This window comes from Hevea brasiliensis, chromosome 15 (assembly GCF_030052815.1).
Source record: "Hevea brasiliensis isolate MT/VB/25A 57/8 chromosome 15, ASM3005281v1, whole genome shotgun sequence".
NCBI lineage: Eukaryota > Viridiplantae > Streptophyta > Magnoliopsida > Malpighiales > Euphorbiaceae > Hevea > Hevea brasiliensis.
The window spans coordinates 5,133,272-5,153,387 of record NC_079507.1 but is presented as its reverse complement, the minus strand read 5'-3'; the positions used below and the strand labels follow the sequence as shown (position 1 = coordinate 5,153,387).

Below are 20,116 nucleotides of genomic sequence, written 5' to 3'. Positions count from 1 at the left end.
TCAGGTGCTTTGGGCTTCTCAGATCTCTAACAAGTGGAGCCTTGGTTTGGCAAGGGATGAGTATGAAAATGGTAGTCAGTGATTCTCATGATGCTCTGACACGTGGATGAAAGAGTCAAGTGACTCCCGGTAGGCCCAATGGAGCAGGAAGACACTCTTCTGGTAGACTCCCCAGATCTCTAATAGTTTCCTTTGTTATTTACTTATAATTTATTTACAGATATAGGTTTATAGTCTATACAAATATGTTTTATGAATGTTACGTTTATCATGCATAGTTGTACCCTCTACCCCAAAAGAATGATTGAATATTCTATCATTGCTTGCTTTTGTTAAAAAAAATTTTACATTTAAAAATTTTTCCTCATGCAGAACTTTATAGCCCTATTTAATTGAGATTGATAGTTTATTTATGTGTTATTGTGCTATATATGACATCTCTTGTCTCAAGTATCATGCTTACATACCGTTTGATCATCTCTCTTCAACAAATCCAGTGGAACATGTTCAAATATGCGATGCATTGTCTAGGTAAATTGAATGCACACCAAGATTGGCGTGTCGACCTGAGAAAGGATTTTTTGGACTAGAATTCTTTTTAACCCATTATTAGCACCACTAGATGTGTGCATTAGCTTTTTTGATAACTCTATCATGCTTATGTTCGGGCTTGTTGAAAAGTTAGTCTCAGCAGCATATGATATCATTCGTCAAATGCATCTCCAAAATTTTGGGTCTTCTTCAGGGGCTGGCATTGATTCTAAGGACACAATTAGTTCTCTTGGCCATAGGTCATTCGTTGATCTTACCAAAAAGCTTTTTCATATGCTTGCGACTATTGGACCTTATCTTTACCGTGATATAATATTGCTGCAGAAGGTACATATTTTCTTATATTCACTAAAATCTTTGCCGTGAATGGTCAGATGTTCAGTCAGCTACTTCCTCAGCTACTGCAGCTAGAACATCAAAATCAGTGGAGAATCAAAAGCAAATGTAAGAATCAGCAAATAGAATACCAGATGAAAGCACAGGCAGAGCTGCCTCAAAGAACTCTACAGAATCTGAGGTATTTTATTTTATAAAATGTGTTATTTGTTATGTATGGATGTGCTTCATAATTGTTATTGGTTTCTTTGTGTTTAGGTGAAATCAGTGTTATTAAAGGCGATAAAAGGCACCAAGCGAGGAGCTAGGCGAGGCGAGGCGAGGCCATGGCGCCTCGCCTGGCTGAGGCGAGGCAACTTGAAGGAGGCGCGCACGCCCGAGATTGCTGAGGCGAGGGGCGCTGGGCAACCAAAGCGTCGCCTGATTAAAGAAAGTCTATTTTCCCTTTTTTTATTTTTTTTAAACAGCATAAAAATACAAAAAAAAAGGAACCCTAAACTCATGCCACCAGCAGACTTGCAGAACGGCACCAGACCAAGTATTTTTCCTCTCTCTCTCTCTCTCTGCCTTCTTCACCTTCTTTCCTCTCCTTCTCCTTTATTCTTCTTCTGTATTCTTCTCCCCTCTCACCAACAGACTTGGAGAATGCCATTTTTTCTCTTCTCTCCTACTTATTTTCCCTTTTTTTTCTTTTTATTTTTTTTCTTATCTTTTCTATGCTTTCTTCTCTTACAAACAGTTACGCCATTTTTATCAAGTAGTAGCACTTTTTGTTTGTTAAATTGTTGTTTCATATTGTTTATTATATGGGCACTGTGATATGCATTTTGTTATTGTCAATTGTTATATGATTTTTATTAAATGGATAATGCAAATCTCATTTAGAATGGTTAATTAATTTAATTTTAAAATGGTTTAGGTCCCATTAATGGGAAGTTTGATATGCTCCTCTTGGTTTAGGATAAAAAGGTATTGTGCATTTGCAAATGGTAATTTAATATGCTTTTTTACTTATTAAACCAGTTAAATGAATGAATTTTTATATTAGAAGCATATATATATATATATATATATATATATATATATATATATATATATATATATTAGGCAATATAGGTTACAACGCCTTGCTTCAAAAAGGCACTCGCCTCGCCTCTCGCCTAAGGTCATGGGATACCTTATCGCCTCAGTGTCGCCTTTCGCCTTAATAACATTGGGTGAAATCACTTGCCTTTAGTATAGAAAATAAGAGCCATCTGATTTTAAGTTATTCACCGTTGATTACTGCATCAGAGGAATCATCATGGTTAAACATGTGGTGAAGGGTGCCTACTTAAATTACCTGTTTATTTCTGTCGTTTATCAATTTGTTAATTTTCTGTGTCTTAACTATCATGTTTACATTGTCTTCAATAACTAGTAGGCATGCTTATTATAAATACACACCAATCTTTTGTCTCTGCCCATTGTGTCACCAGCTTTCGCACAGGATCCTGCACATCATTGAGCTGCCAACTCAATAAACATCCAAAGAAAATAAATTGGGGACTAAAATAAAAAGGAAATGGGACTCACCACCAATTGTTATGCTGGTGCCATTGGATCACTTAAAATTACTAGTCTGTGTTATCAAAGATGGGTCCATGGTTTAAATTTTGTTGGATCTTTTCTTGGTGAAGTAGCATTAATGGTGTAATGCATACTATGTCCAGCCTTTCAGTTAGTAGAAAGAATATTTAAGGGGTGTAATCAATATCAGACCTTAGTCCTAATTTCTCAACTTATGAAGTTTTGCACTTCTGTTAATCATTGTAGATAGGAGGGGGTAAGGATGCCGTTATTGGCTAGAAAAACAAAAATTGATCAATTATCATATAGTTATTAGGTGGCTTTAGCTGCATGAATCATTTATCTGTTTATTTTTGTAAATTCTTTTATTGAAGGGTTAGACTTACCCTAGATCTACAATCTAACTCTATTTGTTTAAAATGTGGAAGGATTTATTAGGTTCTATTTTTTGTTAATATTGTTATTATAATTATATTCTTTATTTGTTGGGCAGGTGAAAGCTTCAGCAAAACAGTCAATACCTGCTGGATCAATTAAAACACCTAAACAAGATCTTCAAAAGAAGACTCCAAATCTGGAAAAGCAGTGGGCAGAACTCCTAGCACTTCGTCCGGTGACAAAGATATCCCTTCTCATTTGTTAGAAGGAAGGCAAGGAAATGTTACTAATGTTTCTTCTGCAATCACATCTAATGGTAATGCAGTTTCCACAACAGCAAGAGGCTTGACATCATCTGCAAGAACCTCTGATGGTCATGGTGGTGAATTAAAGGTAGATAATGGAGCTGCCAAATCTGTGGTAAAAGATGATGTTACTAAAGGTGGTGATATTCAAAAGAAGCCTCCTAGACTTGTTCACGCTCCCAAGCATGATAGTTCTCTTGTGACAACAAAGTCTAGTGATAAGCTACAAAGGAGAACAAGTCCTGCAGAAGATCCTGACAGATTAAGCAAACGCTGGAAAGGTGATAGTGAATTGAGAGATTTAGAGGGTGAAGTTCGCTTCTCTAACAGGGAGAGGTCCATGGATGCTCGATTAGTGGATCTTGACAAGACAGGAACTGATGAACAAAGTATGCATAGAAGCATATATAAAGTTATGGATAGATTAAAAGATAAAGGAAATGAGAGATATGACAGGGAATATAGTGAAAGATCAGAGCGTCCTGATAAGTCTCATGGAGATGATATTTTATTGGAAAGATCAACAGACAGGTCAATGGAAAGATATGGAAGAGAGCATTCAGTAGAGAGAGGGCAGGAGAGAGGTGCTGATAGGAATTTTGACTGGCCCTCTGACAAAGCTAAAGATGAACGAAATAAGGATGACCGAAGCAAGCTGCGGTATGGTGATACATCCATGGTAAAATCTCATGATGACGACCGATTTTATGGGCAAAATTTGCCACCTCCACCACCCTTGCCTCCTCGTGTGGTTCCCCAATCTGTTAATTCTGGTAGACGAGATGAAGACGCTGATAGAAGTTTTGGAACTACCAGGCATACTCAGAGGCTTTCTCCTAGGCATGAGAAGAAATAAAAGGCGACACTCAGAAGAAATTTTTTGGTTTCACAACATGATGCAAAGCATAGGAGAGAGGATGATTTTTGAGAGAGAAAGCGAGAAGAGCGAGAGGGACTGTCAATGAAGGTATGTATTAGGTGTTGACTATTTATTCTATTTTCATTTAGGATTATTTGATGGGATTTGGTGACATGCAGAAATGGACTGCATTTGACCCAGTTTAACTTTCCATTCCTCCCTCTTCTTGTGGGGTGGGGTAACTGTAGTTTGGTTGCTTGCTGGATTGCATTGGCTTGAATTGGGTTGGTGTTAAGCCCATAATGAATTAATGTGTATTGATGTTTATGGCTCCTTTGTTCTTGTTTTTGGTTCACAAGTATCCTAAAAGTAGACAACGATGCATGGAATTTGAACAATGTATAGCTTAGCTAGTTTAATAAATAAGCAGAGCTTGAGCCTAGGTGACAAAGTGTCCTAAGATGCTAACTTTTTTTTCACTTTTTTACTGCACTTAGAAGACTGAAGGTTTTTGCTTATCTTAGCAATGATAGAGATGGAGGAGAGGGAAAGAGAAAGGGAGAGAGAGAGAGAGAGAAAGTGAACCTTTTGAAGGGCGAAATGGATATTAGTGCCGCCTCTAAGAGACGTAAACTTAAAAAAGAGCAGTTATCATTGGGGGAAGCTGGTGAGTATTCTCCAGTTGCTCCACCACCTCCACCTCTTCCTATTGGTATGTCACAATCTTATGATGGGAGAGATAGGGGAGATAGAAAAGGAGCCATGATCTAGCGTGCAGGTTACTTCTATGAACCTCCAATGAGGATTCATGGTAAAGAAGCAGCCAACAAGATGACTCGTCATGATGCAGATCCGTATCCTTGAATCTCATTCTTAAGAATGCATTCATGATTTATGCGTATGCACCATATTTAAGAATACAAATGCATATTCTGTTAAACTATGCTCAAGCCGTGCTTATGATGGCTATCTTCCAATGAAAATCTAGTTTTTGTTTTCTTCAAAGAGATCCAAGTAGTACTTGGTCTTGAACTGGACCCATTTAGACAATTGCCCTAAAAACTGGGGCACGGCTGGACTTGGCTTGAACATGTGGCCTCAAATCCGATTCTAGTCTTTAATGGACAGTATATATATATATATATATATATATATATCATTAAATTTATGCGAGGCTTGACTATATTTTTGAAGCGTATTAATTACCTGAAATTTCTAGTCCTTAATCCGGTTATAGGATGTATGACTGAGAATGGGATGATGGCAAGAGGCAAAGAGCAGAACAAAAGTGGAGGCACAGGAAGCAGGGTGTTGGAAACAGATCAAGACTAACTGTTTGGGTGCATCAAAATGGGTTTATGTGATTGCTTGAGTTCCTTTTAGCACTTACATTTCCTGTTAAATTGTACCAGACTAGCTATTATGGCACATGATTTTGGTGGTTCTTGTATAGAAGTTTATTAACTGAGATTGATCAATGTCATTTCTGTGCGATACGTTATATTCTGAGCACTGTAGACTATATAGTAGTTTTATCTTACTAAATGTTTCTCTTCTAAATTCTATACCAAGTGTAAAAAAAAAATTTGAGAAACATTTTAAATGAATTACGATATCACTGTCAATGGTATGAGGCCTTTTGTTTTGCTGCTTACGGATTGATCATATCAATGTTTCATCAAATCAAAGGTTATGTAAAAATGGCATTGTCCACTAGGAATCATTTATAATTTATAAATAAACTTCTAATCTCCTATACGACAGATCTAAATTAATCAAAAAACAACCATAGTAAACTAATCTCCAGCCAATTCCTGGTTACAATGACATGTTTTACTGAATCACATTCTTCAAAAGCTATGGATTAATGTCTTCTTCTACAATCGCCATGGATATTCAGGATTACTCGCACTGCTCCATTCGGTGCAATTTGGCGCGTAATAATAAGGTTGACAAGACGGATTGAATGCATTATTAGGATTATATACTTGCATCTGCCATTGATTGTTCTTTTCTGCGTTTGAGTCTTTCCCAAGAACCTCACATCCATAGCCATTGCTAAATCCAGTAGGGTTTATCGAGTAGTTGTTGATAGGAATACTTGGAAGATTAAGTGAAGCATCAAGTAGGACCTCCCAGTTATCATTTCCACCATCTTGTAATTGAATCAATGGACCCATCTCTTCCTCATTTCCTCTATCTTTCTTCCAAATAAACCATTATTTTCTTCAGATTTCACCCACCTAGAGCTAGCTGCAATAACCATTTGCTTATTATTGTCTGCTTCATCATCTTCAGTCGAACTTGATTTATTAGACTCCACCCAAGAAGATGGAGACGTAGCAGACGAAGAAGACTCTGTTAACTGCCACATCCCATTGAGGAAAGTCTCGAGAGCTCGAATCTGTATCTCAGGAATTTTTTCTATGAAAGGGTACTCGTAAGAGCCACACAACCCCTTTGCCTTGCACCAGTCATAGAATTCGCAGAGCTGCTCCGCTTGCAAGGCTGCTATACAGGCAAACCTCAATTGATGTAAGACAAGACCTTGAGCTGCCTGCCAAGTTTTATGGGCCATACAGAATTTTGGCAAGAGTTGGGAAGGTGACTCATCACCTGGATTTGCCTCCAACATCTGCTATTCATCCTGTTTTTTCATGCGTCTATGCTTGAGAACAAGGTTGGAGTTGGTGTTGTTGTTGCTACTGATTGGCCTATTATGGAAGATGATCACAATCAAGTGGCTCCTGAGCAGGTATTGTAGACTAGAGTTGTCATGAGAGGGGACCAGCATGTGGAACAAGGGCTTATAAAATGGCTTAATCTGTCGGTAAAAGATGCCACCTGGGAGGATAGTGCTTTACTGAAGGCCAGTTCCCTGAAGTTCCACTTTCTTGGGACAAGAAAATACTAGAGGAGGGGGTATTATTACATATTATAGGAGGAAATATAAGAATAAGATGTGATTAGGAATTCTAGAAGAGTTGAGGAGTTAGTAATTGGCAGGAAGCGTAACTAATTCTGTTGCGTTAGCTAGAATAGTCAGCTGAAGTAGTTACAAGGCAGTTATTGTGTACAAATACTTCAACTGTAACCTTGTTGTAATTCATTCCCAGAATTTGCAAGAACACAATATCTCTCTACTATTCTCTTCTTTCTATTCTTACCTCTATTTCCCTATTTCTTTCTCTTAGGGTTTTCATAAACCCTAACAAGCTTCTAGTGTTGCAAGAAGAACTACAGCAGGTAGCCCCTGAAAAAGTATTGCAGTCAAGCGTTATCACCAGGAACAGTCTACCAGTCTCACAAGTTCTCATCAAATGGCTTCACTATTCAGCAACATGGGAGGATGCCTCTTTCACCATGTCCCAATTTCCACATCTCTCTAATTCTTTCTTCTCTCTATCTCTGCTATTATCTCTCTCTAAATTCTCTATTTCTTTTCTTCCTGATTCTTTTCTTTCCCAGTTACCTATAACTGCCTTATTAGGGATTCAAAACCTAACAAGGGGGAAGGCAAGAAGGAAACAAACAATAATCTAATCTTACTTTGTCAACAAACATTAATCAAATCTGACTTCGTCAGTTATCTTCTTGTTTCCTCTTCATGCTCTCATGCTTCTCTCCCTGCACAACCATTATCAAATTCCAACAAAAGCCAAACAAAAATACTACACAAATAAAAAAGCACTGAAGGATGCAACAGAGGAAATTTCCTCATATAAGCTAAAACCAAAATCATCCCATCAGAAAAGAATTACAGTAAGGTTAAGCCATTTCAGCACAGTAACAAGTTGGATGGTTCTAAACAATCAAAGATGTATCATTTATAGTAACAAAAACACAAAATTAAAAGCCCACTGGGCTAAGGATATGGCGGTTAATGATATCACCCCTATTAATGAATGAAGTTTTGATCTCAAAACTAGCAGAATAAACAATTTTTGGATAAAATTCGGACGCACTGCAGTTGGTTTCCTCGAAGACAAACAATTTAACAATACAGGAGTAATCATCTTGAATAGTAGCAGGAAATCCAAAACCACGAGGAGGAGACCCAGTGAGCAGATAACAGAAATGCCGATTCCCCAAGTGCAAAATAAAACTGCTACAATTCAATTTATGAAAAGAGTCAACTTCTGAGTAGAGTCACTCTAATTGAAAAGATGCTCACACTACTAATGATCTTAAACTAAGTCAGCAACCTATATAGTGATTCAACGACAATAAAACAAGCACTGCTCTGCACAATGAGGAGAATGTAGCATCACTTATTCCAACTTCTAATCCATTTGTATCATGGAGAAGTGACATGGTTTCTAATTCTGCTCGAGCACCTAACAGGAGCAACCATATAGAACTGAGATATATTGATTGAAGAGGTCACAAACACAAAATGTCACACTCACATAGATACAGCTGAGCTAGACAAAAACCCAAAGCTGGTAAAAAATAAAATATAATAATAATAAACATCCAAGAACCATCCTTTTTCTTGACAAGATGTACTGGAGAAAAATAAGGACTGATGTTGGGTTGTATGACCTCATTTTGTAACATTTCATCCATCAATTTCTCTATTTCTGCTTTCTAAAAATGAGGGTACCTATAGGGCCTAATATTCAAGAGTTCTGCTATTGGTATCAAGGGAATATAATTATTGTGACTTCTAAATGGTGGCAAGGTCTTTGGATCTTCAAAAATACACTGATACTTATTTAATAGATTCTGCAATTCAACTGAATTAGTATCAAGAGTACTTGAAACAACATTACCTACTGCAGTAATTGAAAATGTAGTTGAAGGTGATTACGACACTTGCACACATAATAAAGGAGTTTGAAAATCTTTCCCTTTTGTAATAGCTGCTGATAACTCAAACAATTCAGTAACTTGGATTGAGACACCATATCACTAACTCCCTGCAATATTATCTCCTTCCCATCCTTCATGAAACTGATTTTAGAATACTAGAAATCAAATAAACTGGGATTAAAGTGTTTAAGCCAATCAACTGCTTTATCTGCGGTAGTAACCAATTTAATCCAGAATTACATAATTGAATCTTGATAATCAAATCTAAAAGTAGAGATAAGAATTCCACATATCTACCCATAAATCATTGCAACAATATTAGCTTACTGAGGAGAAAAAAACAATGATAGAAATGCCTCCACTTGGTGGACAACTGCAAGTTTTCATTCAATTCAATCACGTTAATTGTTCTGTCTTATATACAATTGAGGGTGGAATAAAGAAAATAAGTGGAAAAACAATAACTAGCCAATTGAAAGCCAACCAATGTTGATTATCTTAACTGCCCAACCAACCAAAACTAGCTAAAAATTGAAAACTAGTTACTAAAAATTACCTAACTAAATTTGAAGTATGTTCTAGATCCTTGAATGTAGACTCCATCAGATATACATGAATTTGTTTTAGCTGAGTGCCTTCTTTCCATTCTCACACTTCACACTTCCTCCAACAGAAAAATGGTTGTCTCCTCCTACACCTCCTACACCAGATAAAAAGAAATTGCACAAAAAGATATATTAATATAATAAATTCTAATTACAAAAAGAAATAATAGCTTATTAAATTCTAGAAGCACATACCTAAAAAAATAAATCATACGTGCATAATGTTTTGTATATGGTCACCAAAAACAATGGAAAACACTGTGTCGTTACAAGTTCGATAAATTCTTCCTCTTTATAATACTTGCTATCAGTTTCATAGACAATGAGATTTTGCGACTTATCTTGATCACAGTAGTGATGATGAAAAACCCTGAGAAAGTGAAGGAGATCATAGCCATTATCTTTTTTTAATCTAGACCGCCCACACATATCATTAAAAAGTCGTCGCATCGATGTATCGACAGGAATATTAGAAGACCAATCAACAAATTTGATATTGGATGCAATATTTCCAACCCACTTGTAGATAAAATCTTTTTTTCTATTATGTTGGTGTACGTCAGCCGTCACATGTCTAGCTCGAACCCAACATTCCTCATAAAACATGAATCTTCTTCGCTATGGCCACAATGCTGGGTGATTCTTCACGAATTCCACTGGAATAACATTATTTTGTCTATCAATTGTGTATAACATATTAACGCTGTCAATTAGGTTAATCCAATCAGAAGGCAGCTCTTTAATCTCTTTACCAAGTATGGTATAGCAAATCATGCTAGCCAACTTAGTCACATTTACATTTTTGGATTTCTCTTTCAAATCACCATTCTTCTTCTCTGACTTATCATCATGCACAATAAAAACTTTAACAATGTCTCTCACATGTGCACCTAGATAGCACTTCATTCCAAATTTTAACAAAAAGTTCTTATGATTATGAAGATAACCGTGAATTCCATTCTTATCATGAAATTCTATAACAGCTGTTATCATGCCCTGCACCAATTGCACCGTCTCCAATGTGGGCCATTCTAAGTTCCAATTGATAGATGCTTTAGTAGGATCCAAATTCCATGTGTGGTGCTTGCTTGACCACCTAGCGTCAGTGTTGTGTTTAATCAACCATTCTTCAAGATTACAATCGTATGATTCATTTACACATATATTCTTCATTTGAGTAGTCATCACCTGAGGAAAATTAAAGAAAACCTGTTATAGCAATTCAATTTAAATTAATTTTAATTTCAAACGGTTATTTTCCAATGAAATAAATAACTCACTAGTTAGATGTTAAACTAGAAAAAGTGATCTAACACATTGAAAAAGCCCCAACTCAATGAAACAAGAACTCACTGTCCATATTCATTTCAAAATGTCAAAACATCCCAACAATTATGAAAGGTAGATCTTAAAAATATGTAGTAAAAACATTATATGAGATATAGGTGGATGCATGTTTTGTGCATATACAAAACAATCATTTCTCTAAATTCAACAACTTTTAGGTTGGGAAAGAAAAAGACTAACAGTCAGAAGCCTTAAAGCGCAAATGGATCATTCCCATTTATAAACCAAACATCCGATTTGAAAATAAGCATATAATGACTAAACAAGTATCTTCAATATATAGGGCCACAAATCATGAGCTCATCATCTAATTATATATTTTGCTCCATCAAACTATTAACCACTTCTATGTATGGAAGATATAGGGGTCTGTCCAAGAACATCAATAATTATTAGTGTTCAAGACAAGCCAAAATAAAGATTTACAAAAATTATTTCTAGCGTTCAATAGCAGAATAGACCAAATAACCGACCTTCAAAGAATAAACAAACCAAACCAAATAGAAAATAGACAGTTTGGCTCGGTTTGATTGCCGTAAACAAAAATCTTTACAAAATTACATAAAAATCAGTTTACTCCTAAGAAATAAATATAAATAATACATCAAAATCCATACAAAAATCCATAAAATTATAAATTCATCCCAAATCTATAAAATTATAAATCAATACTAAATGAGAGTGCACATTCCATAAAATTATAAATTTAAACTACATAAAAGTCCATAAGATTAAAACACTACACGTTACCAGTTTACTACGTAAAACTCCACACAACACAATATTACATAGAAGTCTATAACCATAATGGATTAGAATTCATAAATAAAAGTTCATAAAGATAAACCAGTATCGCAGCATCAAAAAATGACTAGTCCAGCATCATAGTATCACAAAAGTTATTAATCCAACATGACAACATCACACAAATGGACACCCATTCTCCTAATTAAAACATGAGAAACCTGAAACTAAACTATAGTTTTCTTATAAATAACTGATCAACTAACTATAAATACCTCATATAAACATAATTTTTTTCCAAGTGACTAATTAAATATATTAATAAATCAATTATATATTAAGACATCATATTTACAAATATTATTTCAGATTCAAATATTTAGAGAACTAGAAAGAGGGACATTGAAAGCAAAGAGAATAAAATTTTACTTACTTTGGACCGCACCCGAAGGCTGTCTACGTACATTCATTTTTACATGGAGGATCAGGTCCACGTATTCTTAATACGTATGATAAACTTAGTGTTATAAATTCACTCAATTGAATTATCCATATAACAATGGAACTCCCACAATTAACATGTTATCTAAAATTCTCTAAAGTTCTACTAAAATTTTGACATCTCACTTAAACTAGGATTGTTTTGTTTCCCCCTATCAAAATTTCTTTTACATACAGCCTTTAGTAGGCACCATAATCACAAGCTTTAAAGCTTAAGTCCAATAGTTTGCATTTTATAGTCCATCATTTAAGACAAGAAAAAAAATAAATGTTTCCAGTGAGAAATACAACATTAAATTATGCATGGCAGGTTATCATTATTTCAGTATATATATATATATATACACCTGAAGCACGTGCTCCCACTATCGATATATAATAACAGAACAGGAAGAAGAGAAAAGCCACTGTTGACTGGCTCCGGCATGATTTTCACTGTTTACATGATTTTCACTATTGATATATACAAAAGACAAATTTAGCACGAACATGGACTGCCCAAGTGATCTTAGGGGTAGCTCTTTTGTTTTATTGTGCATTTTTGTGTGTTGAGATTAAATAAATAAGAAATGATTGGAACGCGAAAGTATAATGTTCCCCTGCTAAAGATTAACTAGACTGTACTAGGTACATTAACTAGACTGTACTATGGTTTATGGCCGAGTTAAATGTAGCAGTGAGCTCTGAATGCTACTTAAACCTGGACGTAAGCTTTTCCTGTATGATTTTGACCTCAAACTTTTGTACGGAATCCACAAAGCAACATCTTCTGGCAGGATAGATTGAAGCCAAAGGCTTTTGGTAGGTCCTCACCAGTTCAGGTTATGTTTTATTATATCCAGCCTAAATTCTCTTGGTAATAATTATAAGTTTCTTCACCAATTTAGTCAGATTTGCACACTGATACTTTTGAAGTTCAGGTCCGGTTCAGTATCCATAAGGATTGTTTTCCACTCCCTCAGTGTTTTCAAGAAGGCCACAAAGGACAGTTATGATAAAAGGAACAAATTCAAAATAGAACTTACAGCTCAAAAAGTGAGAATTACTGGTTTTATTTGTTGTTTGGTGGTTGTGTACTTCTGTAATTTAGAAGTCATATATACATATATTCCAATTTTCCCTTTCAACACATAGAGAGGAAGCTCCTTGTGATTTATACATGAGTGAAAAGCAGTATCGTACCTATGATCTTCTAGACCCGCACAAGAGGGATTTGGAAAGAGAGCACCTTCTCAGACAGCCAGCTCCTCTATACAGTGATACTATTCCTTTGCATAGAGAATCATTCTTGCTGATCCCCTCTATTTAACTCAGAGAGAGTTTCAGACTTACAATGTTGGTGGTAGAAGTAAATTGCCACCTGCAGCAGCATCTTGTTCTGTTAGTACTGCGTTGGACTCCTATTCAATGGATCCTGTTAGTATATTGCTTGGACTTAATCTTAGGGGTAGCTCTTTTGCTTTACACTTGTGTTTACACGTTTTGTATTTATTCATAAGCCCAATTCGGTAACCCTCTTTGCATAGCTTTTTCACTGTTTTTTATTATTTTTCACCTACATTCTGCTCTTTTTAGAATTTGGAGAAAAAGGGAGAGATCCTGATACTAATCAAGAAAGTGAAATCCAAATCTGTTATATTCCAAACATATACACATAACTGGATTCAATCAAAACACAAAACCATCTCTAAAATCTAAGAACAAGAACTCAGAAAAATGAATTAACAGTACAAGAAAGGAATATAAGACACCAAGAACTGTATGCACCAAATCATCATTACAAACCTCAAACACATCAGAATAGCATACACATCAACCTCGATACAATGCACAGAAAATTCAACACACCCCAGAACTTAGATCCAAGTGATGCCAGAGAACCCACCGCAGATCAATCAATTATCCGAGTACCCTAAAAAAATTAGCCATGCCCATACCCTAAAAAAATTTTTAAATATAAACAAACCTGACAAAATTGGATAGAGAATGTGAGTGAGAAAGCGACCAACAGAGCGTCAGCGAGAGAGCGAAAGCTAACGAGTGAGAGTGACAAGGCGAGAGAGAGAGAGAGAGACCAAGCGACGAGAGAGAGCAGGTAACAGAGAGATTTTTATTTTTTTATTTCTTTCATGATAAATTTTATTTCTTTTTTTTCTTTCATAAAAAATTTTTAATCATAAAAAATTCTTTCATAAATGGTATGGCAAGTAAATTTTTTTAGCCAGTAAATTTTTTTTATAAGTTTTATAATTTTATATTTTATTAATATCATACAATAAATATGTTCATTGAGATTTATAATATTTTAATTTCATGATTAATTAATAATATTTTAATTTTTTTATAAGTTTTATATTTTTATATTTTATAATTGGGAGAAATAAATTTTATTAATGCCATACAATAAATAAATTCATTGAGATTTATAATATTTTAATTTCATGATTAATTAATAATATTTTGATATATAATAATTTTAAAATTAAACCCAAAAACTTGAAGTTAATTAGATTAATTAGATTTAGGAGGCCCTATTATTGTGTCTAAAGTTTTTAATATTTCCTGCAAATCATAACAACACAACTAAATTAGTGTGTCCAATTACCAAATGCTTGGATTATAAGATTTTATGCTCTTAAATTTTGAATGCAATTACTAAATACTAATTAATTTAAAGCAAGATTTTGTAAAAGTATACACATGATTTTGTTTGACATTGTCAAAATATATATATATATATATATATATATATATATTCATGAAATTACAATGAAATATCACTAACTTCGTTGATGAATTACGATGAAATATCACTAATTAATATTTTATAATTAGATTATATATAAATATATTTTGTATATAAATTTGTTTTCTAATTAATCTATACAAAAATATATTTACTTTTACTAATTATAAAATTACCTACTAACATAAATGTCGTAGGTAAATTACCTACTAATTCAAAGAATAATAGCTAATATTTTTAATTTATATTTATATTTATATTTATATTTATATTTTTTAATTACCGATTATTATAATTATAATCGGTAAATCACCTACTATGTCCTCAAATAGTAGCTAATGTTTTAAAATTATATTTATTTTTACTAAAATAAAAAAAATATTTATTACATTACCTACTAACAAAGGTGTAGTAGGTAAATTACCTACTAACAATGCGAATAGTAGCTAAAATTATTAAGTTATATATATTTTTTTAAATTAATGACTAAAATAAATATAATAAATATAGTAGGTAAAATATATACTGATATTTTGAATAGTAGCTAATATTTTTTATTTATATTTCTTTTTTAAATTACCTACTATCTCAACTATAGTCGGTAATTTACCTATTAACTTTCTTCCCGCATGGTAGCTAATAATTTTATTCAAATTTCTATTTTTTTATTTGAAAAGAATTTTTTTTACATTACCTACTAACATACTTTTAGTCGGTAAACTACCTACTAATAAAGATAATAATCGTTATTTTATTTGATTCAATTTATGTTTTCTTTTGCTAAAATACAATAATATTTCTTAAACTAACCACTAAATTTGTTTTAGTCGGTAAATTACCTGCTATGTCTTAATATAGTAGCTAATTATTTTGATTAATATAAATTTTCTTTGGTTAAAATATAATAATATTTATTCAAGTAGCTACTAGCATTCATTTAGATGATAAATTACCTACTCCGCTTCAAAGTAGTAGCTAATTATTTTGATCATTTTATATTTTCTTTTGCTAAAATTCAAAATTCTTTCATATCTTACTTACTAAACCGTACGTAGTCAGTAAACTACCTACTAACAGATCAAATAGTCGCTAACATTTTCATTGAAATTACATTTATGTTTATTAAAGTACAAATTCCTTTGTCAATTTACCTACTAAAAGAATACATAGTCGCTAATATATTTTGCTCAAATTATATTTATCTTTATTAAATTCAAAATTCGTTATTAATTTACCTACTAACACAGCAATAGTCGGTACATTACCTACTAAGAACGAGAATAGTAGCTAATACTTTTTTATTTATATTTACTTTTACTAAAATAATTTTTTTTTAATATTACCTACTATCCCAATTATTGTCGGTAAATTACCTACAATATAGTCGTTAGTAGTTGGTAAATTACCATCTAAATTTTCCATATTACCAACTAAGTTTCAGATAGTCGCTACTAAATTATTTATATATTATTTATTTTTTCCTAATAAGGTACCGACTAAAGTTTGGTCAGTAAAGCGCCCACATTAGTAGCTATAATTTGCAGGCCAACTTAATGCCATAATTAGCGACTAAATGATTCTAGTCGGTAAAAGATTGTAGGTATATAGTCGGTAACTGATTCGCTATAAATAATTAGTATTTAATAATTTCATTTAATCTTTTATTAGTCAGTGAATAGTCGATATTTACCTACAGATTTATTTTGGTCGGTGATTTTAGTAGCTATTTTTTTTATTTCTTGTAGTGAAAATTAAAGAAAACCTGTTATAGCAATTCAATTTAAATTAATTTTAATTTCAAACTATTGTTTTCCAATGAAATAAATAATTCACTAGTTAGATATTAAACTAGAAAAAGTGATCTAACACATTGAAGAAGCCCCAACTCAATAAAACAAGAACTCATTGTCCATATTCATTTCAAAATATCAAAAGATCCCAACAATTAAGAAACGTAGATTTTAAAAATATGTTGTAAAAACATTATATGAGATATGGGTGGATGCATGTTTTATGCATATGCAAAACAATTATTTCCCTAAATTCAACAACTTTAAGGTTGGGAAAGAAAAAAAATGACGGTCAGAAGCCTTAAAGCACAAATGGATCCTTCCCATTTATAAACTAAACATCCGATTTAAAAATAAGCATATAATGACTAAACAAGTATCTTCAATATATAGGGCCACAAATCATAAGCTCAAACTATCAAATCGTGTAATTATATATTTTGCTCCATCAAACTATTAACCACTTCTATGTATGAAAGATATAGGGGTCTATCCAGGAACATCAATAATTATTAGTGTTCAACACAAACCAAACTAAAGATTTACAAAAATTATTTCTAGCGTTCAATAATAGAATAGACCAAATAACCGACCTTCAAAGAATAAACAAAACAAACCAAACCAAACAGAAAATAGAAAGTTCGGCTCGGTTCGATTGCCGTAAACCAAAATCTTTACAAAATACCATAAAAATCAGTTTACTCCTAAGAAATAAATATAAATAATACATCAAAATCCATACAAAAATCCATAAAATTATAAATTCATCCAAAACCTATAAAATTGTAAATCAATACTAAATGAGAGTGCACATTCTAAGGCTGAGTATTCGGTTTGAACCAAACCGAACCTAAATATACAAGAAACCGAAACAGAACTGAACTGAAATATTTCGGCTCGGTTCGGTTCGATTGGTTTAGGCTTTTGGACCTGATTTCACTTTATTTGAACCTGATTTTTACTTTTTTTTATCTGATTTTTACCCTATTTTTGGACTTAATTTCACATTAATAAATAAAACGAAACATATAATACACAAAATCCCTATAAAAATAAAATAATTTAAAAAAGAAAATTCATCAAAAAGCAAATACAAAAGTCCTTAACAATCCAAAAACATAGCTGAAGACAACCATGCTCTCTTCAGGTTTAGTGGTTTGCCTCTGCTAAGATGCATGAATTATTTACATTCCTCGTATAAGCTTACACCGCTAACCTACCACTTTGTCAGTGGGTTAATGTGATATATAAACAAGAAACATGCTAATAAAATTACAGTCTAAATAGGGCATCAGGGTGGGTGAGTAGCCAAAAAAAAATAATACTAATAATAATAAATAATAAATAAATTTCAAATCAACAACAAGATGTGAGAAATAGCCAACTAAACGCAACTTCATCTGTTTTGACATAGTCAACGAAGAGTCAAATCCCTCCCATGCTGTGGACAACCATACTCGTGTCATTGCACCATAAAATAATGAATGTTAGTATACTTTGAATCAGAGTCTCACACTAGAATCTTCTTATAGAAAGTTGAGCTATAATAGCTTGGTCTGTTCTTTGATATCTGAACACACAATTTTTAGCACATTCTGCAACCACGATTATTGATGCACTTTTGAAGAAGCTGTATTAATCTTTTTTAAGTAATATGCCATTATTGATTTTCTTTTACATTAGTATCAGTCCTAACATTAATATGGATATCAGTCCTAACCCCATATGTAAATACCCAGTCGTCAAGGCAATCCAAGACACTACATTTCTTTGACCCATAGAATCGAACACTTTACAAGCAATAAGAAGTTCATTGCATTTTGCATAAAAATTGATCAAGGAATTTATTAGAGGGAAGAGTTGAACCTACCGTGGATTGGAGAAGGAGAAGGAGAGCGAGAGACCCTCTCCAAGCCGGCGGCAGTTAGAATAACGATTCGAGAGAGAAGAGTGGAAAGGACTAAGTAATTGTTTGATTGAGCCACACTGCCACTGCAGGTTGATAAACACCGGTGATGTCGTGATGAATACTGATCTTGGAAGAGGAGCTTGAAGACCAACCGAAGAGAGGATTGACACTGAGAATTGATGACCAGACCAAAAAGCAGTGAGCGCGGAGGAGGAGGAGGAGAATGGTGCGGCGCCTGGTCTGGAGAAAATTACTTAAGTTAGCCCTAACTCCCAAGGCCAAAACGCAGAGTTTTGATGAATTTCGATTCGATTTAACCGAACTTTTTGTCCATCAAAATCGAACCGAACAGAAATAATCAAAATTTCATAAAAATAAAACCGAACCAAAATTAACCACTCTTAAAACTGAACTGAATTACCAAAATAGAACAATTCGATTCGATTAATTCGATTTAAATCGAATAGTGCTCAGCCTTAACACATTCCATAAAATTATAAATTTAAACTACATAAAAGTCCATAAAATTAAAACATTACACGTTACTAGTTTGCTACATAAAACTCCACACAACACAATATTAAATAGAAGTCTATAATCATAATGGATTAAAATCCATAAATAAAAGTTCATAAAGATAAATCAGTATTGCAGCATCAAAAAATGACTAGTCCAGCATCATAGTATCGCAAAAGTTATTGATCTGTCTACTCTATTGTTCGGTTATAATGGGTAAGGAAATGAAATTGAAAATACTGAAAAACTGAATCAATTAAAGTGAAATGACGAGATTCAATTCGATTTATCAATTTAAACTAAACATTGCTCAGCTTAATGCACGCCCCTGTCCAAATGTTTAAAAAAAATATTTAAAACTTATTCTGTTTTTTAAACCTTATTACTCTATTTAATAAAAATAAATAAATAAATAAATCTATATGAATTTTTTTAATTATATTTAAATATTTTAATTTTAATAATTTATCTTAATTTGAGAATTTAATTGTAAATTTATTCCATAATCAAAATTGAAATTCTTACAATCAAAATATTATTTTATAAAAAAAATTATAAATCCATACATGTGAATCTCACAATTAAAAGAAAAATTATATATCAACTTCTCGATATTACGAAAATATATTATTTTATAATTTATACTTTGTACTGCAGAATAATAATTAAATCTTAATATAAAATTAATTAAAATTGATTGCATAGTTTTTTACTTTAATGCTTAATATTAATCGGTAATATTTAATTGCATTTCAATAATTTATATATCTAATTTTTAATTTTTTAAAATCATTAATTATTCAATATTTTTTAGCATTGATTCTCATTAGTAGTGTTAAAATAGAATGACAATTATTTTTAAATCTAACTTGATTAATTTTTTGCGACTTTGATGTTGTGCAAGATAGCGACGAACAAAAAAAAATCTTTACCTTCAATTCTTGTAATAGTATATTATTATTTTTTATTAAAATTAATTTTTTTTATGTATTAAGGTATTTATGCGTAAAATTTACATTCCTATCTTGTAATTTATACTTTTAATAAATAAATTTATATTATATAATCATAAATTAAAATAAAAAGAAAAATTCTAGTTAGAAAGTTTGCTCTATCCCAATTTTCTAAGGAATAATTACAGAGG

The 20,116-nt window shown here is 32.7% G+C and overlaps 1 long non-coding RNA gene and 1 pseudogene across 1 annotated transcript; one reads left to right on the top strand and one right to left on the bottom strand.

Moving 5' to 3' along the window:
* The first annotated feature begins 714 nt into the window (after positions 1-714).
* On the top strand, positions 715-5,476 carry LOC110668615 (THO complex subunit 2-like; annotated as a pseudogene).
* A 2,106-nt stretch (positions 5,477-7,582) lies between these two features.
* LOC110668614 (uncharacterized) lies at positions 7,583-18,669 on the bottom strand. The gene is made up of 4 exons (XR_009144335.1): positions 18,418-18,669; positions 9,615-10,607; positions 7,861-9,514; positions 7,583-7,626 (listed from the first exon to the last, which is right to left on the bottom strand). It is a non-coding gene; the product is annotated as an uncharacterized LOC110668614 (long non-coding RNA).
* Positions 18,670-20,116: the final 1,447 nt, after the last annotated feature.